We start from the raw sequence: 24,892 nt of genomic DNA on the forward strand, positions 1-24,892 counted from the left end.
TCAATTTCATGTGCAGAGACAGGGTGATGTAGGCAAAGGGGGAAGAGGAGGGGCTAGACTTGAAACCACAGGAAGCTTACTCGAATTCTAATGCTACCATGTCCACTTATCTGGGTGACACTTTGATCTCTGAAGAAATATCCAGTATAACAGCTACCACACTGCTAGGGAAGAGACCTGGAATTGGAGATTATCTTGTAGAAAGTTTACAGTGGGGTGGGTGGTTTCTCTGGAAAAGCTCCTGTCCCCCAGTGAAAAGAGGCTTCAACAAACTGAAGTTGATCCAGCTGGCATTTATGGTGCTGGAATGGTTCAGTTAAGCTGTCCTTTATTGAACAAAGCAAGCCACACCTTGAACCCCTGTGGAATGTCCCCAAGACAGGATGGAGTATTTGGCAAGTCAGCCACAGAGGGTGATTATTGGGGAAGTACTTAACTGCAAGATGACACATGTTTCTAAGTTTAGGAAGGAATCTGAGCTGAGCTCTCTACTGTGATGGTGAAAGAAATGTGACCTCTTAATCTGCATCATGATTTCCCCCCTGCAGCGACTAGTATTTTTGTCTGAATTTTACTACTGGAAAAACAGAATTTCTGATTTAATTAACATTCCCAACTAACATGCCAATTGTAGCCCCCCTCCTTTTTTTTTTTTTTCCAAGACAGGATTTCTCTGTGTAGCTTTGGAGCCTGTTCTGGAACTCATAGAGCTCTGCCTGCCTCTGCCTCCCAAGTGCTGGGATTAAAGGCGTGTACCACCACACCTGGCTCTGTAGGGTTCATTTTAAGCCATCAAAGCTAATGCATATTTTCTAGGACTCTGCATTTGTCTGCTTGGATAGAAAATGAAGTCACCTAATGGCTTGCTGAATTGTTTGATTCTCAACAGCTTGCCAAAACTGAGAAGATGGAAGAGGTCTCTTCTCTCTCTCTCTCTCTCTCTCTCTCTCTCTCTCTCTCTCTCTCTCTCTCTCTCCCTCTCTCTCTCCTCTCTCTCAAGCAGTTTCTATGAGCCCAACTTTATTGCTTATAACCAACACCACACAATGAAACTGAAAATATAACATTTGAATATCACTCAACAATTTCATTTTACTTCCACAAGTATCGATTGCAGAGCTGTGTATTCACGAAGGATTAAGAGTCAAGCAGAGCACACACGTTATTGACTCCAGCATTGTTAAGAGTGTTTGCAGATGTAAATACTTAGAATCTAAAACCAGGAAATTATTTCAAAAACATTAGCCTATTCTACTACCCCAAATTTGAGTAGTGTGCTCTGAAAGAAAAGTATAATAGAGAAACTGTAAGAAAAGCAAGAGATTACTAATACCAGCGTGAAGATATCATACATCTTGTATGCAGCATTACTGGGCATCATTATCTGCTTGTACACTTCCAGGATGCCAGCTCTGGGCTACATGAGCTCATGGAGTCACAGCAACTTGAATAGCAGTCTATCAACAACAGGGCTACCCTTACCTGATTGTCAGCTGGGGAAAAGCAGAACCTCAGTTGAACCATCTCCTTTTACTTAATTTTTTTTCCCCAGCCTGGGCTTGTCCATGTCTGTATGCCTCTCTTAGGCATAAGTAATTCTCCCTAGCTGTGCTCTTCAGATTCAAGTAAGAACAGAGTTAGAATGGATGCTGGTTTGTAAGAATAATCGTACCACTTAGCTTCTTTCTAGCTAGTGAACTGAACTGGTCTTTCATCAGCAAAATGAAGTGAGAATGGGGGTTAGGAGTAGATCATATTTATCAGAAAATTTACATGCTTAAAAAAGAGAGTGACATGGAAGTGCTCCTGATCTGGAAGGCTGTGCAGACATGTTGAGCTCAGAAAGAGGCAGGATTAGCCTTTACTTCCAGGAAGAGGCAAGCTCACAGCTGTTGAATGTATTATGAAATGAAGGTGAGGTACCTTCTTAAGTGACTCTACCAGTTATGTCCACACCCCTTCTCATGTGTTTGACACCTTTCACTGCCCTACTTTGTCCTGTTCCCTATGCTCAAATTCAGTCCAGATGAAAGGCAACTATTTGCTATAGCACGTCTAAAAGCCCATTTCTTTCTTTCTGTTGCATATTAGAATAACTTAGGCAATTTTTCTTAGCCCCAGAGTACTCAGGAATCTCACTATATAACCAGATATCAAGTACAGTTTTGTGAGATCACAAGCATATTGCACACGTAACAATTTCCTCCTATGACTTACATCTTTCACATATAAGTTCTAAAGTCAAGATGCCATGATGGTCTTAAAGTGGCTAATGCTAGTAATTTAGAGCTTTTCCTTGCAGATGAAAATGTTTGGGCCATTGCTAAGTCTAATATATTTACTCAGAGGTTTAAAAGGGCATTCCTCAGTATATAGGTGGGGAAACCCACTTCTTGGGTTTTCAGTTTTTCTTTTCTTTTTCTTTTATTTTACAATACCATTCAGTTCTACATAACAGCCACAGATTCCCTTGTTCTCCCCCTTCCTGCCCCCCTCCCCTTCCCCCGAGTCCACCCCCCATTCCCACCTCCTCCAGGGTAAAGCCTCCCCCAAGGACTGAGATCGACCTGGTAGACTCAGTCCAGGCAGGTCCAGTCCCCTCCTCCCAGATTGAGCCAAGCGTCCCTGCATAAGTCCCAGGTTTCAAACAGCTAACTCATGCAATGAGCCCAGGACCTGGTACTACTGCCTAGTTGCCTCCCAAACAGATCAAGCCAATCAACTGTCTCACCTATTCAGAGGGCCTGATCCAGTTGGGGGCCCCTCAGCCTTTGGTTCATAGTTCATGTGTTTCCATTCGTTTGACTATTTGTCCCTGTGCTTTATCCAACCTTGGTTTCAACAATTCTCGCTCATATATACCCTTCTCTTTCTTGCTAATTAGACTCCTGGCGCTCCACCCGGGGCCTAGCCGTGGATTCTGCATCCAGATTCCTCAGTCCTTGGATGGGGTTTCTGGCACAACTATTAGGGTGTTTAGCTATCCCATCACCAGAGTAGGTCAGTCCCGGCTGTCTCTCGACCATTGCCAGCAGTCTTTTGTGGGGTTATCTTTGTGGATTTCTGTGGGCCTCTTTAGCACTTTGTTTCTTCCTTTTCTCATGTGGTCTTCATTTATTTACCATGGTCTTCTTCACTGGGCAGTGGAGGCGCACACCTTTAATCCCGGCCCTCGGGAGGTAGAGCCAGGCAGATCTCTGTGAGTTTGAGGCCAGCCTGGTCTACAGAGCGGGTTTTCAGTTTTTCAAGCAGGTGATTCTGCTGTTATCAGTACTCTTCCCTCTTAGTTGGGGCGTCAAAGCACAGACTTCAAATCCAATTCACATCCCTAGTCAGCACTTCAGTTTCAATTCTTCACTTAAATGTTTTTTTCTTTTTTTGTAGACTACGATGTCCTTGAAAGGAAACACTGCATTTTTTTCATTTACTTTTATAGAGTATACATTATACAGAATAGATGCTATGGAATGATCCTGCAGTTGTAAATTGAATAAATATAAAATGTATGTACGTACGTACGTACGTACGTACGTACGTATAGAAATAATTTTATCAAATACCTATTTCCATATGAAATATTTACAATTCATTGTCTTTTGGCAGGAGGCTATTGAAATTTTGAGCCCAATAGAATTATGCTGTTATTTAAGCAACAAAACAGTAAAATTATGGGGGAAAGAAGTCACCTTTTCTTCCCTTCGGCTCATTCTTTATATACCTTGGGAAAGCTCATGGTCCTCAAATTGTCTGCTTGTCAACAGGCTGCTCTCACATGCATGATGTGTTAGTGGACTGCTGGGCTGATGTGATGATGAGCTGTCTGTTTTCGCAGAGTAAGCTCTTAGAATGTACACGGCTGAATTTGAAGAAAAACAGTTCAAACTGGATGATAATGAATACAAATTAAAGTGTCACTTACTATTTATTTAGCAGGAATTGGATATAGTGCTGGGCACATTACACATGTTATCTTAATCATAAATTAGCACCACCATCCCTTTTTTGGGCATTTGAAGGAAGAGAGGCTCATGAGGTAAGTTTAATTTGCTAGCAAGCCTAAGATGATTATTTCCTGCAGGCTGGGAACATATTGGGATCGACATGTGGCAAGAGAAGGTTGTGCTGGAATAGGTTGTGCATGTGTGATGTCCAAGTTCTCCTAGGCCTCAGGTGCTTGGTAGGGGCCTCTGCAGGTAGACCTCAGCTGAGAATGCAGTGAGGTTGGAAGAGGGAAGAAAGACCCAAAAGTCAACAATATTTAGTCATTCCCCGGGAGCATTGGCTATCCGTTGCCTAGGCCACTAGCTTGCATATTTCCTTTCATGGCTTCCCCAGTCGTCTTTGTACAGAGTCTGTGGCCCTATCAAAGGTTGCCTGGCCCACCTTTTCTTCTGCCGACTCACTGCACACCATGCTCCCAGCCCTGGGGCTGGCCACAGTGGGAGACTTCAGTACTTGCTCCCTTGCCTTAATAAGGGTTGTTGATTCTGCTCAGAACTCTCCTCTCCTCTCTCCTGTGTCACCTATCTAAATCTTTTTCATCTTTTATCTCCCAGCCATGCATTTCTTTCTCAAGACGGACACTGCTGCCACCCTAGGGCTAGCGGATCCTCTGTGTATCACTCACACAGATCCGTGATCCTCAATCACCATGCAGCTACACACTCACCGTTGGGTTGAATGATATTTGTCTTTCTCTTTAACCACGAAATTCCATGAGGACTGTGACAAGACCTTCCATGGTATCCCATCACAGACACATACTGGGAGGCTTCACCTTATCCTCTCTGAAGCCCAGTCTCCACTGTGTGAGGCTAGTCTAAGGCAGCTATTAAACCAATGTTGGTGTGACTCCCTTTCAGGGAATTAACTCAGTTCAGACCCACACACTTCAGGACAGAGAAAGTGAAGAAGGATACCATGGGCTCTTACAGTCTTAATTTGTCTGCAAGGCTGGAGCTTCAGGATGCACACTGCTTTTCAGGTTTTTGACTCCTTAAAGTGCTTTTGCAGTTTAGCCTGCCTATCTAACCAGGAGCTCAATCCCACAGTAAACATGCCTATGATATTGGTGGTGGGTTGGGCAGTAGTAAAAGCAATGGATTTAAAAGCATATTGTCTAATCTAAAACCCAATTCCAATGCAAATTAACTCTCATAATTTAATGAGTTTCTTAACATGTCTCTAACTGGGATTTTACCATCTTTAAAGAGGACAGAAAATTATGGTGTGATTTTGCTAACCTACTAGGGAATATACATGAACAGATATATATATGTAAAACAAAGGATTTACAACAGTTTCTGACATATTGGTCATTCTTCATAAATACTTCCAATAGTTTTATTTATTTATTTTTTAAAATAAACCTATTTAGGGTCTAGAACTTGCTGTGCATTTTCAAGTGCCAACACCTGAAATCACTTCCTGAGTGATTCAGTTCTCCTGTTATTTCGTTTTATTTATTTATTGATAACTGTGGCTTTTGTCTTCCTTCAGAGCTAAACATGTTTACCCTTGACCTGTGATTTCCTTTTTTTATTTTTTATCTCCATGGTTCCCAATGCGAACTCCCAGTTCTGAACTGGTGAGAAATAGTCCTATCACCTTGAAATTAAGCTTCATCTCTGTTCCTAGAAGAAGTACAGATTCAATCAAGAGAAACAGTTCTGGGAGACGAGAGAGTAGAGAGAAGTGACTTTTGTCGGTAGGAGAAAGACTTGACTCCTCTACGCTAGATGTGACTGCAGTTCTGGTACTAGTTTTTGAACCAAATGATCCTCTTTTCATTTCCTCATGAACTCTTTGACCTAAAAACTGACATCACACAAACAGGAATGCCAATGAAATGACTCTCCAAGATGGGCTTCCAGGGGACTCTAACAAAAGAGCTACTAACATTAAAGACTTTTGAAAATGCCATATGGAAAACTAGTACTGTAGACGCTTCCTAAGATACCTGTGTATACAAATGTAAAGGTTTAACTGGGCCTCAGTGAAGCACTAAAAATCCTCTCAAAATTACAGACCATTGTCATTGGTCTTGGCTGTCCTCCAGAACTTGGTGGTAAGATCCTATTGCTAAAGATACCACATTCTCGAGTTAATGCGATTTTGTGGATAAATCAAGCTAGTACTCATCTGGAAGCTTCTTTCCCTAGTGGCTATCTTCCATAGTGCTAGAAGGCTCCATACATACTACTGAAGGAAAGAAGTAATGACTAATCTAACTCAAGTGTGAACTCTGGGAGGTACAGTAATGCCAGCAAGGTATGCTTACTCAATAGCGGCAGGAATGTTAAGTGAGTAACCAACAACTTTCAGATTGGATTCAAAGCCCCTTCCACAAGCTGAAACTCATGCCTGCTACTGTTAGCTGGGCCCAACCAAAATCCTCAGCTGGCTATGTTGTAAGCATCAGGGGAGAACCTAATACTCTTATTCTACTAAAGGGACAGATATAGTAATATGCTTCTACCTAAGTTTTTATGTTTATATTCATAGATTGGTGCATCTCTCAGCCCTCATCAGAGAAGCTTCTTTTTACAGTAGGTCACAATTAATGCAGACACCCACAACTGGTCAGTGCACACAGAATAAGAGACTAGGGAGTACTCATCTCTAAATGTAACATCTATAACATACCGCTTACCCCACGCCTGAGGGATGTCATAGAAGAGGGATGGTGGCATTGTAAACCAGAAGTAGTGGGTGTCTACTGCAAAAAAGTATGTGTTGGACATGACAAGAATGTTACATACATGGGCTCACAGTGGATATGATTTCATGTACACCTGCATGAGATTGATACAGCCAAGACTACAGCATGGATGAGAGAGGAGCTCATGAAATCCCATCTCTATCTGAGAAGTTATTGGCAATTGGTGGCTGTTAGGGGAAGGAGAATCAGTTTTCTTTGGGGGAAGTCGGCCCCAAGAGGCTATCCATGGTCTAGTAGATGGTCTTATACCCATGGACATTTAGGCAGCATTATGGAGACTCAGTGGGTTTTGAAAAAAGAGCACATAGAATGAAAAGTAGTGGAGGAATAGGGGAGGAATAAGAGGAGGGAATGGAGATTGGATTTGATCAAAACACATTATACACATGTATAAAATTTTCAAACAATGAAAAAATTAAAAAAATTAAAATTTATTTTTATGTACAAGGTTTTCTAAATCATAAAGTTAATTTTTTTTATTTTTATTTATTTTTTGTCTTTTGGAGACAGGGTTTCTCTGTGTAGCTTTGTGCCTTTCCTGGGACTCACTTGGTAGCCCAGGCTGGCCTCGAACTCGCAGAGATCCGCCTGGCTCTGCCTCCCGAGTGCTGGGATTAAAGGCGTGCGCCACCACCGCCCGGCCATAAAGTTAATTAAAAACAAAGCTAGTTAAAATTTTTAGAGTTCATTCGTTCACTTGGCACACATACTGAGTTCTTAGACTATTTCAGGCGCTTCTGGACAGTTGAACTTTCAAATGTTTTATTGTAGGTTTATTTTGTGACATCCATCTCTGAATTCTTAGATATACTGACTATGGAGACAGGAACGCCTATGTAATTAACATGTAGCATAATGCACAGTGTGTGCTGTGTCAGATAGAGTTTGAGAATATTTGGTAATCCTTTCTAAAAACTCTGCTGTTACATTTACCTATGACTTTGCTAGTTCTCATCTTTATATATATCATGTCCTTCCTTCTATTTACCTTGAGTTTATTATGTGCATCTTTCTCTAACTATTTAAAAAGAAGTATATAAAGGTGTGAGCAATTTCATTTTTGTCTAAGTATTTAGAGGTAAAAAGTGATCCTCTGTTGCTGGCTTCGCTGTGCCTGCAAAACTTTGAAATGTTGTGCTTCCATTATGATTACTTGAAATATTTTAAGGGTTCCTGTGATTTCTTCTTTTATCCAAGTAGCTTTTAGAAATATTTTTGCTAATTTAAGCATTTATACAGGTATATATCTTTATTACGTAACTGTGTTTCCCTCACGTTCACTAAGTACAGTCTGTGAGTATCAAGGAACCCTGAGTGCTACAGAAGGGATGTGTTCACCATGTGTACACCTGGCTCTGGGTCAAGATTTCACAGGGAGTTCCCTCACACATCCCAAGGATTTCTGTATGAATTGTGTGATCCCCTTCGGTCCTCTGCCATGCAAACTCCATGAAGTGCATTAGCAGCCCCCACCTCCAATCTACAAATATGAACACAGTAGACTGTGGTTCCCTCCTTGGGTTTCACCTGCATGTGACAGTTCCCAAGGGCAGGGAGTTAGGAAATATGGTTCTCTAATTATTAGATACCCTGCTCCCATTTACTTCCAAATCTTCATTTATTTCCCACTAGTGTTATACTTGTCCATCTTTGTAGAGAGATGGAGTGTGGTCTTGAACATCAATAGAATAAGAAAGTGGGTTTGGAAGCTGGGTTTAAAATGAACCTTTTTTTTTTTTTGTCTAACAAAATGCGTTTAGTTTATTTTATCAGAGCTGTGTTTTCTTTTAACGTTTCCTATCTAATCATAATTTCTTCATGTTTATGAACTTGGAAGGGAACATATTAAGCCATTTCCCCATTTATAAGCTCCCATCACGGAGCAATGAGATTACATCTGTGATTACTATGGAAAAGCTTTCTAACAAGACCTCAACAAGGCTTTTTACATGAGGATGTTTAAAGGTGATGCAAAGAGCCAGAGTGGAATGGCAAGTTTAACCTCCTAGCAACTATGAGTGCTTTTCTAATTGGTTTACTTAAGTAAAATGTTATCATCTCACCTGTTGTGGATCTTTGCCTGGGAGACATGGACAACGCCTATTCATCTAGACAGGGAGCTAAAGACAGACCAAAAAGTGGTTTCTCTAATGTCTAGCTTGCCAAACCAGTGAGTATAATTGGAGTTGCTTAAAGTGGCATGGTCAAAAGTAACCTACGGAAATGTGGGCAACATAGGGGCAGATCATAGAAGATTTGGACCCACCACAGCAACTGTTAACCTCTTTTATACCATGGGGTAGGGATGGGACACATGCAACCATCTTATGCTGTACTGCCTTAAGAGCCCTCCCCTACCTCTATAAGGGAATCTTTCTAGGCTCAGTCCTGTGAGGTGTCATGGGCTAATCACAGCTGCTTTGACTTCATGATGGCAATGGCTGTCCAGCTAGAAGGACAGATTTCTACATTACTGTACAAATGATACATCACTGGATGCTACCTCTACCTTCCACACTCTCACAGTGGCATGTCACCTGGTAATGTGCTGAGTATAATCCAGGTCAGCTGCCTGACCTGATGTTCATGTGAATAAGCATCAGATTTGATATGCCTGTTTGAATATTTTTTGCTTTGGACTTGTCTGTGCCCAGATACAGGCTAAGTCTGTTACTACTTTGTGTCTGTGCTTTGAGATAATTTCTAAACTCGTGCTTCCCAAGAGCATGCCAAGCAGGGCGGGGTCTTTACCCACAGTGTTTGTTTAGCCATCCTTGTTCCTATAGCCTGTTGTACACATCCACGAAAGTGCTGGGTTTGTGGATTTTTCCCTTTCTCTTGAGCATACCCCAAAATTATTGGAAGCTCTCTTTGTTACCCAAACATTCAGATTTTTATTCTATATGAATCAAAAAAAATCTGTTTTACTAGGTCAGATGTTTTTATGCCACTTTTAGTGTTAAGATAATTCTCAGAAGTAATAGTTGTTGGGTGTTTTTTTTTTTGGTTTTTCGAGACAGGGTTTCTCTGTGTAGCTTTGCGCCTTTCCTGGAACTTGCTTTGGAGACCAGGCTGGCCTCGAACTCACAGAGATCCACCTGCCTCTGCCTCCCGAGTGCTGGGATTAAAGGCGTGCGCCACCACCACCCGGCTTTGTTTTTTTTTTTTTTTTTTTGGTTAGTTATTTATAGCCATTTTGAGTTCTTAGTGTTTGCTTTGGATGTTTGATAGCTTTTGTTATTATTATTTTTTAACTGATTGATTCTTTTACATATTTCAAGTAAAGAAGAGGAGCAGTGTTGACTTACATAGATTTATCAGTTAATTATAATTTAAAAATCACACATGGCAGGGCTTTTGGGGAAAAAGTCCTGCTTCATAGCTTCATATTCTGTAGGATATAAAATAAACAACCAAAGAATGGTTAAGAATCCCAGGCATGCCGGGCGTGGTGGCGCACGCCTTTAATCCCAGCACTCGGGAGGCAGAGGCAGGCGGATCTTTGTGAGTTCGAGGCCAGCCTGGTCTACCAAGTGAGCTCCAGGAAAGGCGCAAAGCTACTCAGAGAAACCCTGTCTCGAAAAAACCAAAAAAAAAAAAAAAAAAAAAAAAAAGAATCCCAGGCATAATTAAATGATACCAAGAAAGGAGAAATTTTGTGAAAAAAATTTATTGGAAGATAATGTGAATATTCAAAGATGAAACTGAAGATGGAGTTGGCTGGGAGATCTTTTCAAAGAAAGATTATGTAACATTGGTCTGTTAATAGTCTAAAATTTGCTTTTTGTGTGACATGGCGGTGTTTTTTAGGGTTCTTTGAAAAACAATAGGGTGTTGTTTGGTGTGTCATCCTGTCTCTTTTCTGTTTGGTGCATAAGCTGCTGCTGCTTTTCCTCTTTTTCTCAGTGGACAACATCATCGGTTTGGAGCTCCCATTCTCGTTTTAACTATTGCTTCATTATGTACATGGTCCCTGAGCTTCCAGGAACTGGATGGGCTCATACTCAAGAAACTAAAAAACTAAAAAAGCTCTAAGTCCACATGGACTTCTATGCCAAGATCATAAATGAATGAAATGCTGTAGATTAGGAAGAGCTTTGATAAATACACTCATGACCTAGTTGATTATACACAGCTCCTTGGAATTAAGTATCCTCCAAGACTATTCTCCATTTCATTGTTTGAAGACAGATATGAGGACCCCTTTGCCCAGACATGCTTCCAGAGACCTATCAAACAAATGGAGGGACTTAGCAGTTTTATTAAAGGAAATTGTTGCCTTAGAAAATAACTGGGATGGTTGAATTTATTTTTGTCTTCAGGAGAGAATATAATTAGGCACAAATTCCAAAATGTAGTTAGTTCCCTAGTCTCAAGTAGAGAAAGAAATGCAAGCCTGGGCCAGACACCTGTCCTTATTTGGAAAACACAAACTAACTATTGAAATAAGCACTGATTTCTTAAAATTTTATTCTTATTTATTTATCTATTTATTTATTACAGAATCTCTTTAATGTGGTCTTTTATTTTCTACAGGAACAAGCCAGCCTCCCAAGGATTGACACTTGCTTTCCACTGGGCAACAAGAGTGTTGCTCTCAGTCCTCTTCCCACTGACTGAACCTCAGTAACTGGGAGTAGAAACAGATCTTAAACATGTGCATGGCATCAGCATCTCTCCTAGAAGCTTCTCCATCCAAGGCTAAACAGTTTCACCTTACAGTTTTTGGTTTATTTTATTAAAAAATTGAATCTATTTTTATGTAAAATATGTAACTCTTCTCCTCTCAATGTATTAGTTAATTGAGCTAGTCTTTATTAAACAATCTATATAACTGGGGGGCATTTTTACACACAAGTACACTGCATCTCCAACATTTCCACCCTCCCATTCCTTTTACCTTCTCCCATGTTTCTCTCATAGCTCTCTCTTAAATCCATATCCTCCTCTTTTTCTAGTTATTATTGTTTTATATATATGCCCATGTATACATATTTATATATAAACACACGCAACTAGACATTTTTATCTTATGACATGTTTTACATATGCCAGAGTCTATGCTAAGAATTTCCAGTGCATTACACAATTAGTTCCACATCTATAGCACAATTTTTATACTCTTTACTGAAAATTTCTAAATATTGATAGCATTAGCATATTGGGCTAGGAAATTCTCTATTGTGAGGCTTGTCCTGCACTGTGTAGGATAGCTAGCACTCTCCCTGACTGCTATCAACCAGAAACCAGTAGTATCAACCTTAACCCTCAACTCAGTTACGGTAAAAACAAAACCCTTTCTAGCGTCGTTATCAAATATCCCTCGGCATACAAAAATCACCATTGTTTCAGCCTTGTATTGAATTTTCTGTATCAGCTAGGAAAATCTCCTTTCACCCCAAAGTGTTTGTTATTCTCATTAATTCACGACTCTATCTGTGGTTCATAGTCTTTAGAAAATCTATATAATTTACATAGAAACTTAGGAGAACAGAATTTTAAAGTGTTAGTTGTTTGTATAGCAGTGTGTTCTCATTGGAAATTAACGTCTAGCTCTGCAATTGGCTATAAGTTTACTGGGAAGTTTGTTGTTGTTCTTGTGTAGTCCACATTATTACTCTATGGATTAGACACAAAAATGACTTACATGTGCCACATGAGACTCAGATGCTGACTGATCATGTTGACCTGGATTTGAGGCTCCTTCTTTCACTATCTTGTTCCAAGGCCTAAAATTTGGAAAACAAGATAAGAAGATATAAAATACAGTGTTAGACTATGGCTACATTTACAATGCAGTTTTGTTTTGTTTTGTTCTTTTCAAATGTAAGAGAAGATTTCTTGTTCTCTACAGTTTTCAGTTTTTAACTTTCTTGCTTTATCTCCTGGCCCAGAAATCCTATAAATTTCTTTCAAGTGGTTCCCAGCTTGATTTTGTGAATCCACAAAATGTGTACTTTGAATATATTTGAGTGATCTCATGGTTTGTGATGTTTGAGCCAGAGTCAGAGGCACTGGCATCTCATTCATTTTAACGGGTTCTTACAGTTTGCTAAAGTGATCAGCAATGTGTGATAAGGTAAATAATGTGCTTATGATCTGGAGACCATGGTGGTTGTAAAACACTGACGTTTGCTCTTTCTTCTTCTCTTTATGTGTGAGGAATGGAAAAATGCTGGGATATAAAGTCTGTTTCCTTGGATCTTTTTGACAAAAATTCAAACTATAAATATTCAATCAATGATTGCAAAGAAAAGATAAATTCAGAAAATTTGTCTTTGCTCTGTCTCTGGATGTGGGTATAAAAACTTATTTTAGTAAAATAGCATGTGGAAGACTGCATGTGAGAGAGACAGCGATGGTACACCCCGTGAAAGTATGGAAAACATGGGTAGGTGGACAGACCCAGATCAGTGGGTAAGGGAGGAAGAGTTACATCAGCAGATAGAACATTGTAGTTGAGGACAAGGGGTCAGGCTACAAGGAAGGGCTAGAGAAGTGGCTTTTATTCAGTGCAATCTGAGTTTAACACAAACCAACAGGGATGTACCAAGAGGCAACTGAAAATTCATTCGGTTAATAACATCATGGAGAACAGTTTGGCAATAACTTGGCTTTTTGTCTCTGAACAAAGGCTCAAAGAGAAGAAAAAAGACTTAGAAAGGACTAAAATAAATAAACAGAGTGCTACCCTTTGGATTAGACTATGTTAACTATGGGGTAGAGAATGAGATCCTGGCTGAACCAGTACCAAATATCTCTTAATTCTATATTTTGATGTGCTAGGTGTGTTCAGCTTTGCTCACACTGCAGATAAGAGTAGGTTTACCCATTAAATTTACATGTTCTCTAGAACCTACCATGTGTGAAATAGGTGATTGGAGATGAGCAGACGAAACAGGAAAGTATGCTTTGCCCTGTGTTTTAGATTCTAATAAGGGAAAGAGGAAAACGTAACAAGTACATGAACTTAAATAGGTGTGCTATATAGACTCGTAGAAAGTCATAAGTAACATGATAAATGATGTGAGTTAAAATGAATTAAGAGTTCCTGATGACAAATCAAAATAAACAGATTGAGATGAGAACTTTAAGGCTATTGCAGGTGGGAGGAAGTTCTGATATTAAAAATTCTAACCACCTCAAAATCAAGCAGAGCAAGTGTCTTCATGCATGGGCGGGGGAAGGTGAATTTAACTAGAAGTTTTTTAGACAGGAAGGTGCACAAGCAGGAAGAGCAGGTGGCAACGTCAGGTTGCTTCGATGTTTTTTTCCCTTTGCAGGCTGGTCTGCTCTTGGAATAAGCTATTCAGGGAAGGTGACTCAGACCTTAGTGATTTAGTCTGTGTTAAAAGTTAAGGGAAGCCAAATTTGAAGGGTCTGACTAAAGTTTGGTCAAGCAAGAATTCAGTGGGTATGTCACAGGCAAGGAGTCATATATGGTCACAAGGGGGCATGCTTTCATGTATTATCAAATAACTTGTTCAGTGAAGAGCACAATAGCGGCTAGCTTGACAGTAGAGTGAGAAAAGTGAGAGAGCTAAGACCTTAAAGTTGCAAGAAGCAAAACGTGGTGGTTTCCGAGGAACAACATCCCAGAAAGAGGAAGAGGAAAAAGCCAGTGTAAGGCACGGAGGCATGTATACTGATATCTTTAAAAGTAAAATGATAGATCCTCCTTTCCTGCCATTGAATCTGGTCCTTTGGTATGTTATCTTTCTACAACTTCATGAGTTACTGGAATTTATTTCTCTATGCATTCAAATCTTTCAAGGCCTTAGGGTTGCTTTAGCCAATATAATGAAGCATAAGTAAAGGCTGTGGCAGTCATTTCAGTTGGTCTGGTAACTTCTATCTCCTGTCCTCTGTAAATTTTCTCTTGGAATACTGACTCTCAGAATAAGGGATTTCATTATCACTCTGCTCTGAGAATATTAAGACAAGTGGAGAAGCTACCAGTGAGCTTTGGTTCACAGCTCCATTCAAGTTTCCAGAATAAATTGTGCAATGGAGGAGTAAGCCACCTTAGATATAAAACCTAAGTAGTCTTCAGACAGCTGCAGACTCAACTGTTACTGGGCTGTAATCACACAAGAACCTTGAGCGACTGGAGAAACTGGGGTTGAGGTTGAGATACAGTGTTTGTTTACCTAGGAGTGTCCCTGTGATTAGATCTCAGGTACCACACATTAAAGAAGCAAACATCCCCCTAGAAGTCAGTTAACATGCAGAAACATATAAAAAAAAACCCTGAATTTTTATTTTTAAGAGATTTAATAGGTATGGAGTGATAGATGACTATAATAAATATTTAGCAAATGAGTGTGAGACAAATGAAGAAGGGAAAACCTCATGAGAAGAGGCAAAGAACACAATGGGAGGCACAAGTTTAAGGAGAAAGCTTGAAATATACTCATGTATCAGATATTGGATGTGGAATTCCAGTGGAAATACCAGGTGGATTATAGGACAATATAGTATTGGAGTTACTGAATGTGTCAGGATTGAAGATTTGAACAAGAGAGTCAGCAACACATGGTTTTTTTTTTTTAAAATCCATGAATGAATGATATCATATAGGCAAGCCAGTGTCCTTAAAGAGAAGATAACCAGTGTCTTCTTAATGAGAGAATGTAGCAGAAAACCATTCTTCAAGGTTGGAGGTAGAGAAAGGACAACAGGTAGACAAGAAGTAACAATGAAGGATGGAAGGGGGAAACTGAGCGACTCTGGGACCTCTAGGGAAGTGTTCAAAGGTGGACCAAATACTGCTGAGAGGCCAGGTAGGACAAGAGCTGAAACTGACCTCTGTATTCAACAGTGTGGTCTCAGCTCCCCTACCCTAATCTCTCCTGTTCATCCTATAAATAATACAATTAAGCATTTACTATGCATCAGGTACTTCCTAAGCCTTGGGGGATAGTAAGCCAAATGAAATGTTCCTCCAAGAAGTTTATGAGTACTCAACCAATTAAACAATATTTACTGCACACTTATTACATCTAAGACATTGTATTAAATACACGTATTTAGCCTAATTGGAAACATTAAGCAGAAACACAGACTGTTAAATTGTACTACGAGCAAACCCTATAAGATATTTCACTGCAGTAAGTGGCAGTAATCTCTAATCAAGGAATCAGGACTATAGGAAAAATCTAGAAAAAAAGTCTGGGGAATCTTCATGAAAATAAATACAACTAGAAAAATTCAGGGATGGGAAATGGGTGGGGTATGCAGTAGAGGCCACTAACAGGCAATCTGAGAAAAAGAAAATGGAAATATGCAGTAAATCTGAAAATATGGATAAAATTAGACATGTTCCTAAATGAAGTTAAGTTCATAAAAAAGGACAAATATACATTAATTTAACTTATATAAGGTATCTAAAACAATTACATACAAAACTGATTTTAGCATTCAAGGACCTTCTTGGAACACATTCTCTGAAGAATAGAGGGGACAATGTTATATTTAGAAATGTGCAGTCCTTGAAAATGAAAGTGTTCCTCTGGACAGCTGGGCTCCTTGCTGTCTTCAGACTTTTCATCAGGCACCAGCACCTCTAACTTTTGAAATTAGTCATCTTCTAGCTTCTACTTCTAGAATGACAAAAATCCCCAAGAAAAAGTGTGTTCCTCTCCTTCAAAATGTCAGCCTGGCTCAACATAGGCAAACTTTGAACATAATAGGGCACACAAATCGATTATGAGACAAGAAACACGTGATAATCTAAGTAGTCACAAGACATTTGACAAATCTCAACTTTCCTTTAAAGATAAAAGTGCCAAAGAACACAGGAACAGAAGGGACATACTTTGACATAAGAAAGACTATATATAACAAATGTATAGATGCTACTTCACTAAGTAGGGAATGACTGAAAACATTTCCACTAAAATCAGGAACAAGATAAGGGTTCCAACTCTCTCTATTCTTATTCAATGTTCTCCTCAAATTCTAAGGCCAGTGAGATGTGGTAAACTGATAAAAGGATGTAAACAGAAAGGAAGAGATCAAAATATCCCTATTTGCAAACAATGTTGTCCTATGCTTGAAGGATCATAAAAACTACCAGAAAAATTCTTGGATAATATAACCACTTCCAACAAAATAGCAGTATACAAAAACAAAATACACAAAAACCAGTAGCCTTCTGATATGCCAACAATGAACTTCCTGAGAAAGAAATCAGGAAACAATTCTATTTGCCGTAGCTTTAAGCAAAAATTAAAGCAACAACAAAAAACTAAACAACAAAAGCAAAAACAAAAAGTAAAACAAAACAAAGCAAAAAAAAATATCTAGGGACAAAAAGCCTCAAGGAGATCAGCAATGTTTACAGTGGAAAATTTAATGCATGGAAGAAAGAAATTACAGAAATACTAGAAGATGCCATGCCGTCCCATTCTTACAGCTTGTCAGAATTAATATTCAAAAAGTGTTTATATCACTGATCAAATCTGCAGATTAAGAACAATCTCCATTAAAATTCCAGTGACATTCTTCACAGCACTAGGCAAACATACCCTGCCTCTCAAATGGAAACACATACACCCCAAGTAACTGCAGTCACCTTTAGCATAGAAACCAATGCTGGGGCATGACAATACATGGTCCTGGTTCAAAAGTAGACATGTAGACCAATGGAACAGGAGAGAGGGCCCAGAATTAAACCCACATAGCTGCAACAAGCTAGTTATTCACAAAGGTGTCAAAAACATCCACTGAAAGAAGAAAACCTCTTCAAGAAGCAGTGAGAAGAAAACCAGATATCCTCCTAGAAGAAGGAAAATAGGTCCACTTCTCTCACTCTGCACAAAATCAATTCAAAATTTATCAAAGACAATGTAAACCCTGATGAAACAACTCTAGTAAAATACAGATAGAATGCTTCCAGATGTAGATGGCATGAAGGACTTTCTGAGAAAGGACCCCAATGCCATAAGAAATAACCCTGAAAATGGACAAATGTGAAGTTAAAATTCCTTTTCCTGGGAAAAAACAACAACAAAAACAACAACTACCCCCCCACTCCCGGGGGTGGGGTGGGGGGAACCAAACAAAAATCACCAGAGTGAAGAGACAGAAAAATGGGGAAAGTCTTTGCTAACTATTGACAGGAGATTTATATCTGGCTAGGACCTACAACGAACTGTAGTAATTAAACACTAAAAATCATCCATCAATAAATGAGCTATTGAACTGAACTATTAAACAGTTCTCAAAGGAAGAAATAAAAATAACCATAAACCCTAAGGGAAAATCTACTACTACTACTTCACTAAATTCACATATTATCAAACTGCCTTCTAAATACTTATCTTTATATTTGTAGATTTGTGTAGCTCTTAGCCCACATCAGAGAATTTTTTTTTTTTTACAATAAATGGCTGTTAATATGAAGATTCACAATTAGTCAAAAAATGATGGCAGCGTGCCCAGCCTTAAATGGGATGTGCATATCAGAGTCCCGACCTCAAGCCTCAGCAGCATTACAGAAGGGAGTGTGGAAAGATTGTTAGTCAGAGTTTGGGGAGAACTGCCATGACACAGTGTCTTCTGGACATGCTACGGCCATCGTACCTGTCACCTCACAGCAGTAGGGTTCACCTACACATGAACAAGCCAGTCAGAATTCCAGCATGGGGTGGGGCTCAGGAGTCTTTTACATACTTCCTACTTCATCTTCTTAGGCAGATTTTTCTGTCCTGCCAGCTGCTCCCCAAATAACCACACAGAGATCTAATATTAATTATAAATGCTCGGCCAGTAGCTTAGGCGTGCTTTTAGCTAGCTCTTATAACTTAAATTAACCCATTTCTATTAATCTATGTGTTGCCCCAAGGCTCATTTAATTCATGTATGTACTTCCCATCCTGCTCACTCCGAATCTCATGGTATCTCCTCTGACTCGGCCCTTCTTCTCCCCAGCATTCTCTCTGCCTTGAAAATCCTGCCTAGCCATAAGCCAATCAGCTTTTTATTAACCCAATCACAGTGGCATATATTCACACAGTATAAAGGAATATCCCACACATCTTACACAATGTCCCCCAGTATTAAATGGAGTGGTATAAATATATTATTTAGGGCTTAGCTCCTACATCCTACTCAGCTATGAATCTCTGCATTCACTACTGTTCTTTTAAAGGAGCAGTTTTTCTGATTATATCTGGGAGCAGCCTTTGTCCATAGGTGTAAGTACAGATAGTTGGTGGCAGTTTTCTGCTCTGTCAATTTGTTAAACAACAGCAATAAACTCCTTATTTAATCCTACAACTTACCAAGACCCATGTTGTTAGCCAGCCTTACAGTGCCAGGCATAAATCAATTGGATAGAATATAGGACCTTAATATAAGTGTACTCAACTACAACAATCAGATTTTTGACAAAGATGCTAAAAAATGTACATTTTTTTTTTTTATATTGTAAAGGACAACATCTTCAACAAATGGTGCTGGGAAACCTGAAAGTCAGTGTGGAGGAATGAAGCTAGATATTTATTTCTTGCTTTGCACACAAAACTCCAAGTGGATGAACAACCTCAACAGACCTGATACACTAAAAATGGTATTCCCTTGGCCATCTGGGAAATGCAGAATAAAATTATTTTAAGATTCTATCTCAGCTGGGCATGGCCACACATGCTTTTAATTCCAGTATTTCACTGGCAGATGCAGGTAGATCTTTGTGTGTTTAAGGGCAACTTGGTCTACATAGTGAGTTCCAGGCCAGACAGGGTTACAAAGTAAGACCATTTCTCAAAGGGGAAAACAAAGGTTTCATCTCACCATTTCACACCAGTCAGAATGGCTATTATTAGGAATGACATTACAAATTACAAATAACAACAAATGGGGTAGTGGATTATACTATAATTGAGAGTGTAAACTATTGCAGCCACTTCAGAAACATGACTGGAGATTCCTAAAAATGAATGAATGAATGAATAAATGAATGAATAAATGAATGAATGAATGAATAAAAAAATAAATAAAAATAAAGCTACCATATGATCCAGCTATTCCATCCCTGAGCATGTACTCAAAGGGCTCTCTACCTATTAACAGGATACTTAACTATCATTGTTCATTTCTCCTCTATTCATGGTAGTCAGGAAATAGAAGCAGCCTAGATGCCCATTGTCTTGTGTCAACATTTTCCCTCCTTTTATGTCTTTGAAGTTTTTCTAATTTGTTACATGTTTTAGGTGGAGGTAGGAATATTGTAATGGTGTTCCCTTAGTCACAGTGATGGTGGGAATTTATACTTCTTGTTGGTTAATTACCCATTCAATATTACTACACTGTACTTTAAGGACACTTCATTTTGTCACATAAAGCATATCTCTAGATCTTTTTAGGGTACACTTTACTACATTTTATTTTGAAATTTAGAAGGGATCCTTTTATTAAAAAGTATCTCTATTAAGGATCCTTTATTAATCCTCTATTAAGGATTAATAAACCCTTCTATTAAGAAGCCACAAAATGTTCACAATAAATGTGATAATGGACATTATTTTACACTGTCTCTTAATTCTATACATTTACTGTACTTATTCCTATTCATGTATTTGGTGTGTGTGTGTGTGTGTGTGTGTGTGTGTGTGTGTGTGTGTGCAATGAGTACTTTTAAACTCCTTCCTTCCCTTTTAAATGCACTTGAAAATATAACTACAGCTCATCTAATTTTTCTTATGTTTTAAAATAGTGATAGTTTTCTAGAACTCTTTCTATTTTTTATTGTTTTTATTTTAACCATCAAACTATTTTTATTGTGAGCAACAGGGATCTAGGCAGCGTCCTGGCCTCAGCTCATGCTAGCAGGTGCTTATTTTAGTAGGTCAGCCTACAAGTACAAGCATTCTTAGGTGCTTCCTGGTAGAATGGCCAGATGGGCTACAGATCAGTGGAAAAGTCATGTAGGGACAATGATAACTGTCTTCCAGATGTTCTATTCAGCATCCCGAGGATGAAGGACACATTATCAAACTCACTTCTGTTCCAAGAGCCTCTCCTATACAGTGCAATCTGCAGCAACTACTCGGGAGTCTATTGAACACTGTTCTGATAAAAACAGAAACTGTCTTTAAAAGATACAAAGATGAGGGGCAGGGAAACAACTTTGTTTACTACTATCAAGCGAGTAGAAAATCGAGGTGGCTCTGGCATCTGGGATTTTTGGGTTAGAGTTGCTACAGATCTGAGAGGGTGCTCAAGAGATGGTGGAAACAGGGGCATTGTGTGGGGGCCAAGGCATATGATTTCTAATGCCAGCCAATTTTCTGAAGAAAACTGAAGGCTAGACCAAATAAGTGCATTGAGTTGAGAAGCGTTGCCTCTCCTCAGAGGGTGTGAAATGTACAGCCCTGAGAATGTACTTTTTGTGGTTTGGAGATAAGCTGTAAACATGGGAGGGGTGTTTGCAGCTTTCAGCTTGTTTTTCCTTCTTCGCAGAAATGTTTTTAGCCCTTTATACCTTTGTAGCTTCTGAAAAAACAAATCCCACTGGAAGCTAGCTTTGCCCTGCACCGCTGTAGGAAAAAGATACCACGGAAGCAAGATGAGGCTGGGCCACTTGACAGATTCCACCTAATTCCCTAAAGCCTGAGAGGGGACCCCAAGTGCCCCCTGCTTTGTCACCTCAGCGGCAGCTTTAGCCTAGAGGCTAAGGGAGAGGGTGCCCTGCAATCTGTGAATGACTAGACACAGCCCATAAGAATAGACTGAGGAACAGTGTACAGATATGAGGAACATGATCTTGGTTGAAGCTCTTGGTGCAAATGGGCAATCTACTGGCTACCCATGACTGCAGAATTTCATTGCTTTATCTTACTAATAATAAGTAGGAGGGAGGTTTAATCCCCATCAGCTTTCCTACTTGCCTTTATTCTCTCTTAAAGTGACTGTTAACAATAACTCCTTAGAATGATAAATGATAGTCTAATTAAACATGTAGTTTTAGAAAACCACAGAGGCTAAGGATTTATAGTATCCCTAAGACTAAATGTAACTTTATTGTTTCTATCTCAAACAATAAGTGGAAATAAAAGGTCTACTCCATCAGAGGCTTTTCTTTTATAAAATACAGCAATGAATTAGTATAACAATTGTAAAAATATATAAACCATAAATATTTTACTTATTAGAATCAATATATAAATTTTTTCTGCCATGAAGGTCACTGTAGACTTACCTATATTTTGGGACTAAACTCTTAAATCAAAGACTAAGATTCATGGATATGTTTTGGTCTGAACAGTCATAGAGTATCCTAGTATTTTTAAAGAATATTGTATAAATATTCATTAAGTAATACTTATTGAAATCTTTCTCCACATCTCCATATCTATATATCATGTATTCTGTCTGTCATCTATGTATGAATACACATATATGTCTATCTGTTTTCATAATCATCTGTGATCTGTAAATCTTTATAATTTATGTCCCTTTCTAGGACACCATCATTTATCTTCATCTTGCATAGCATTACTTCCCTGATTTCAAATCTTATACTTATATGCTGTTCTCTTAGGTTTTCTCCTATTAATTTGTTTAACTGTGGTCACAATAGCTCTTTACACTAATGGAGAGTAGGCTTGCCAGGAAGGGTGATTGTCTCTGTCTCCAGCAATCCACTTCACTGTGCATGGAACTTGGCAAAGCTTAGCTTGGCTCTGAATGCTGAATGGTCTCCCTTCTCCATATTTTTAAGTAAATAGTAGATGTCCCACTAAAAGTGAATCTGTTTGCTTTTTAGGTCTCTTCTTTGTTTTTTTGGTGTAAATCTTTGGGGTAATGTGTTGATTGTTAGAAATTCTTTTAGATATGTGCTAGTTTATACCTCAATGATTTTGCAGTGAAATTCCTACTGACTGGCTTTTTTAAAAAAAATCATGTTAGTACTTCCTTTAAAAATAATACAGCATCTTATTTTAAAAATTACATTCCATTGAGATTTGTTCTTGAATTATTTATTCCATTTTTTTTGAAGATGAGGGACTGACTTACTTATCAGTCTTTTTCAGCCCCTGTGACTTAACTGTTTTTTATGATATATACAAAACAAAATTAGCCAATCTGGGACCGACTGCTTATTATAATTACTCTGATTTTTCCATATTTGTGTTGATTTCCTCAAATCTGTCACTGCTCTAATTCTTAGCACAGAATGTGTCCTTTAAACATACTATCTTTAATATTCATGTTACTAACTCTCTTCTTGGGTCCATGTAGAATTATATTCTAGCATTTGCAGAGGAAGAAAAAGAAAAAATGTTTTTCTTCTTCCTTTGTAGGATTTTACCTGGACTTTGTGCCAAAAGGCAGATTAACAGAAGAAAAGTAAGTTGGAGTTTTTGAGCATGTATGTGCCTTACATACAAGGAGACTCAGATGAACAAGTCAAAAACTTTGGTTTGAATTGGGAATTCCACAGTGTTTTAGCCAAAGGAGACTACATTTTTGGAGAAATGTAAGACAATGGAAAAAGATGTAGGGACCTGGGGAAGACAAATGTTTGGTACCCTGATGGAAGATGATCCTGACTAGGGAAGCCTGAGATGCAGGATGCTTCCTGTTTCTGGTTTACGCTGGCAAGGGTCTGAAGTTATCTTTGATGAGGAACTTGGTAAAGGAGGAAGGATAGGCACCTTCATAAATTTATTTCCTACTTTTTGGCAAGACAGAAGACAGACTGGTTTTTTTGTTTGTTTTTTGGATTTTTTTTTTTTGTTGCATAGACCTTCACTAAGTCCTTGTTAGAATAATCATTATACCAAACTGGCATGTTTGGGAATAGCAGATTCTGTTACCCTTCACATCGAAAGTAATACAAGTTGAAAAATGAGAGGAAGAACTTAGCTTTTAGCATTGCTTATAGGAGGGGAAAATCATATTTGATTTAATATCTAGGTCTTTAAAAGGAGTATTTAATAAAAATCACATCATTAGTTGTACAAAAATAGCTTGCTGTGTTTATTTATTTGCAAATATTTATAATAAAGCATATATAATTTTTTTAAAAATTAAAAAATAGAGATCTGTGACCTTAAAATTTTTAAAATTTAAGACAAGAACTACAAGGTAAAGCAGTAAAGGAGACAAGAATCTATGCAAAAACCCATTCTGAAATACCTGCATTTAAGAAGAAAATTAAATTGCCATCTTGTATGACATAGTAATTAAAAGCATACACCCCAGAGCCAGACTACTGAGATTCTAATCCACCTGACATGGTCAAATATAATTGCTTGGGATCAAACCACCTCCTTGGCTATGAAGTAAGTACAGGAGGAAGAGAATCGGCTCCACAGTCTGCCACAGATTCAATGAGTTAGTGCATTTAGAGCATGTAATGCAGTGACTTAGAAACTGGGGTCTAAGTGGTGTGCTACACTTCTTCTCTTTCAGAGTTACCAGTGGTTCTTACAAGAAAATACAAAACAGCAAAATGTTACCTGCTCTAAAATGAACCAATAAGCAAATGCTTAAATGATATGAAGTAACGTGGCTAGCTCATACTGAAAACTGAAACCTAGGAAGTTTATGGTTTACTTTTGATCTCCTGGGCAGCAAGACCAGGGCTGAGAAGACAACTGCTGATTCTGTCTAATGAGAGAGCTGGGGTTCTTTAAGTATCACATTGCAGCTTCTCTATGTGCTGACTTTCTGATCTTTGAGAATTGACTCAGCTTCTCCGTATTTGTTAAACAGAGTTAATGGTATTACCTGTCTAGGAAAATTGCTACAGTATTAAATGAGTCCATGCACGTAAAGAGCTGTGCAGGGTGCCTGGCTCACAGCATGCATTCAACAGATCTTAACCTGTATTAATGGCGATATAAATATTCTATCTCATCTCTGTATTGCTTATGGAGTCTAGATTGCATACTAAGGGTCACATAATTGAGATCAATTCTATATTTTGCATTTAATTTTTGCTTCTAACTAGAGCATATAAGACAGAAACAATCAGAAATAATAGATACATAGAGATAAATACTGTAATTACAAGGCAATGTCTTCCCTAAAGAAGTAATTAATTATAAACGAAGAGGCTTGAGTTTCTTCCTGTCTCCCTAAGCTCACACACACAAGAGGCTCTAGCATTTTGAGGCATTCAGCCTGAGAGCTTCAGAGACAAAGAAAATGACATTCTCC

General features: G+C 38.7%; 1 long non-coding RNA gene across 2 annotated transcripts in view; it reads right to left on the bottom strand.

The window, feature by feature from the left end:
- LOC119086735 overlaps nucleotides 1–24,892 on the bottom strand; it is a 50,034-nt gene that overhangs the window by 16,246 nt on the left and 8,896 nt on the right. For both annotated transcript variants that reach the window (XR_005090077.1, XR_005090076.1), the window contains one exon: nucleotides 12,369–12,450. This is a non-coding gene — a long non-coding RNA (uncharacterized LOC119086735). The remainder of the gene's footprint in view (nucleotides 1–12,368; nucleotides 12,451–24,892) is intronic.

This window comes from Peromyscus leucopus, chromosome 16_21 (genome assembly GCF_004664715.2).
Source record: "Peromyscus leucopus breed LL Stock chromosome 16_21, UCI_PerLeu_2.1, whole genome shotgun sequence".
NCBI lineage: Eukaryota > Metazoa > Chordata > Mammalia > Rodentia > Cricetidae > Peromyscus > Peromyscus leucopus.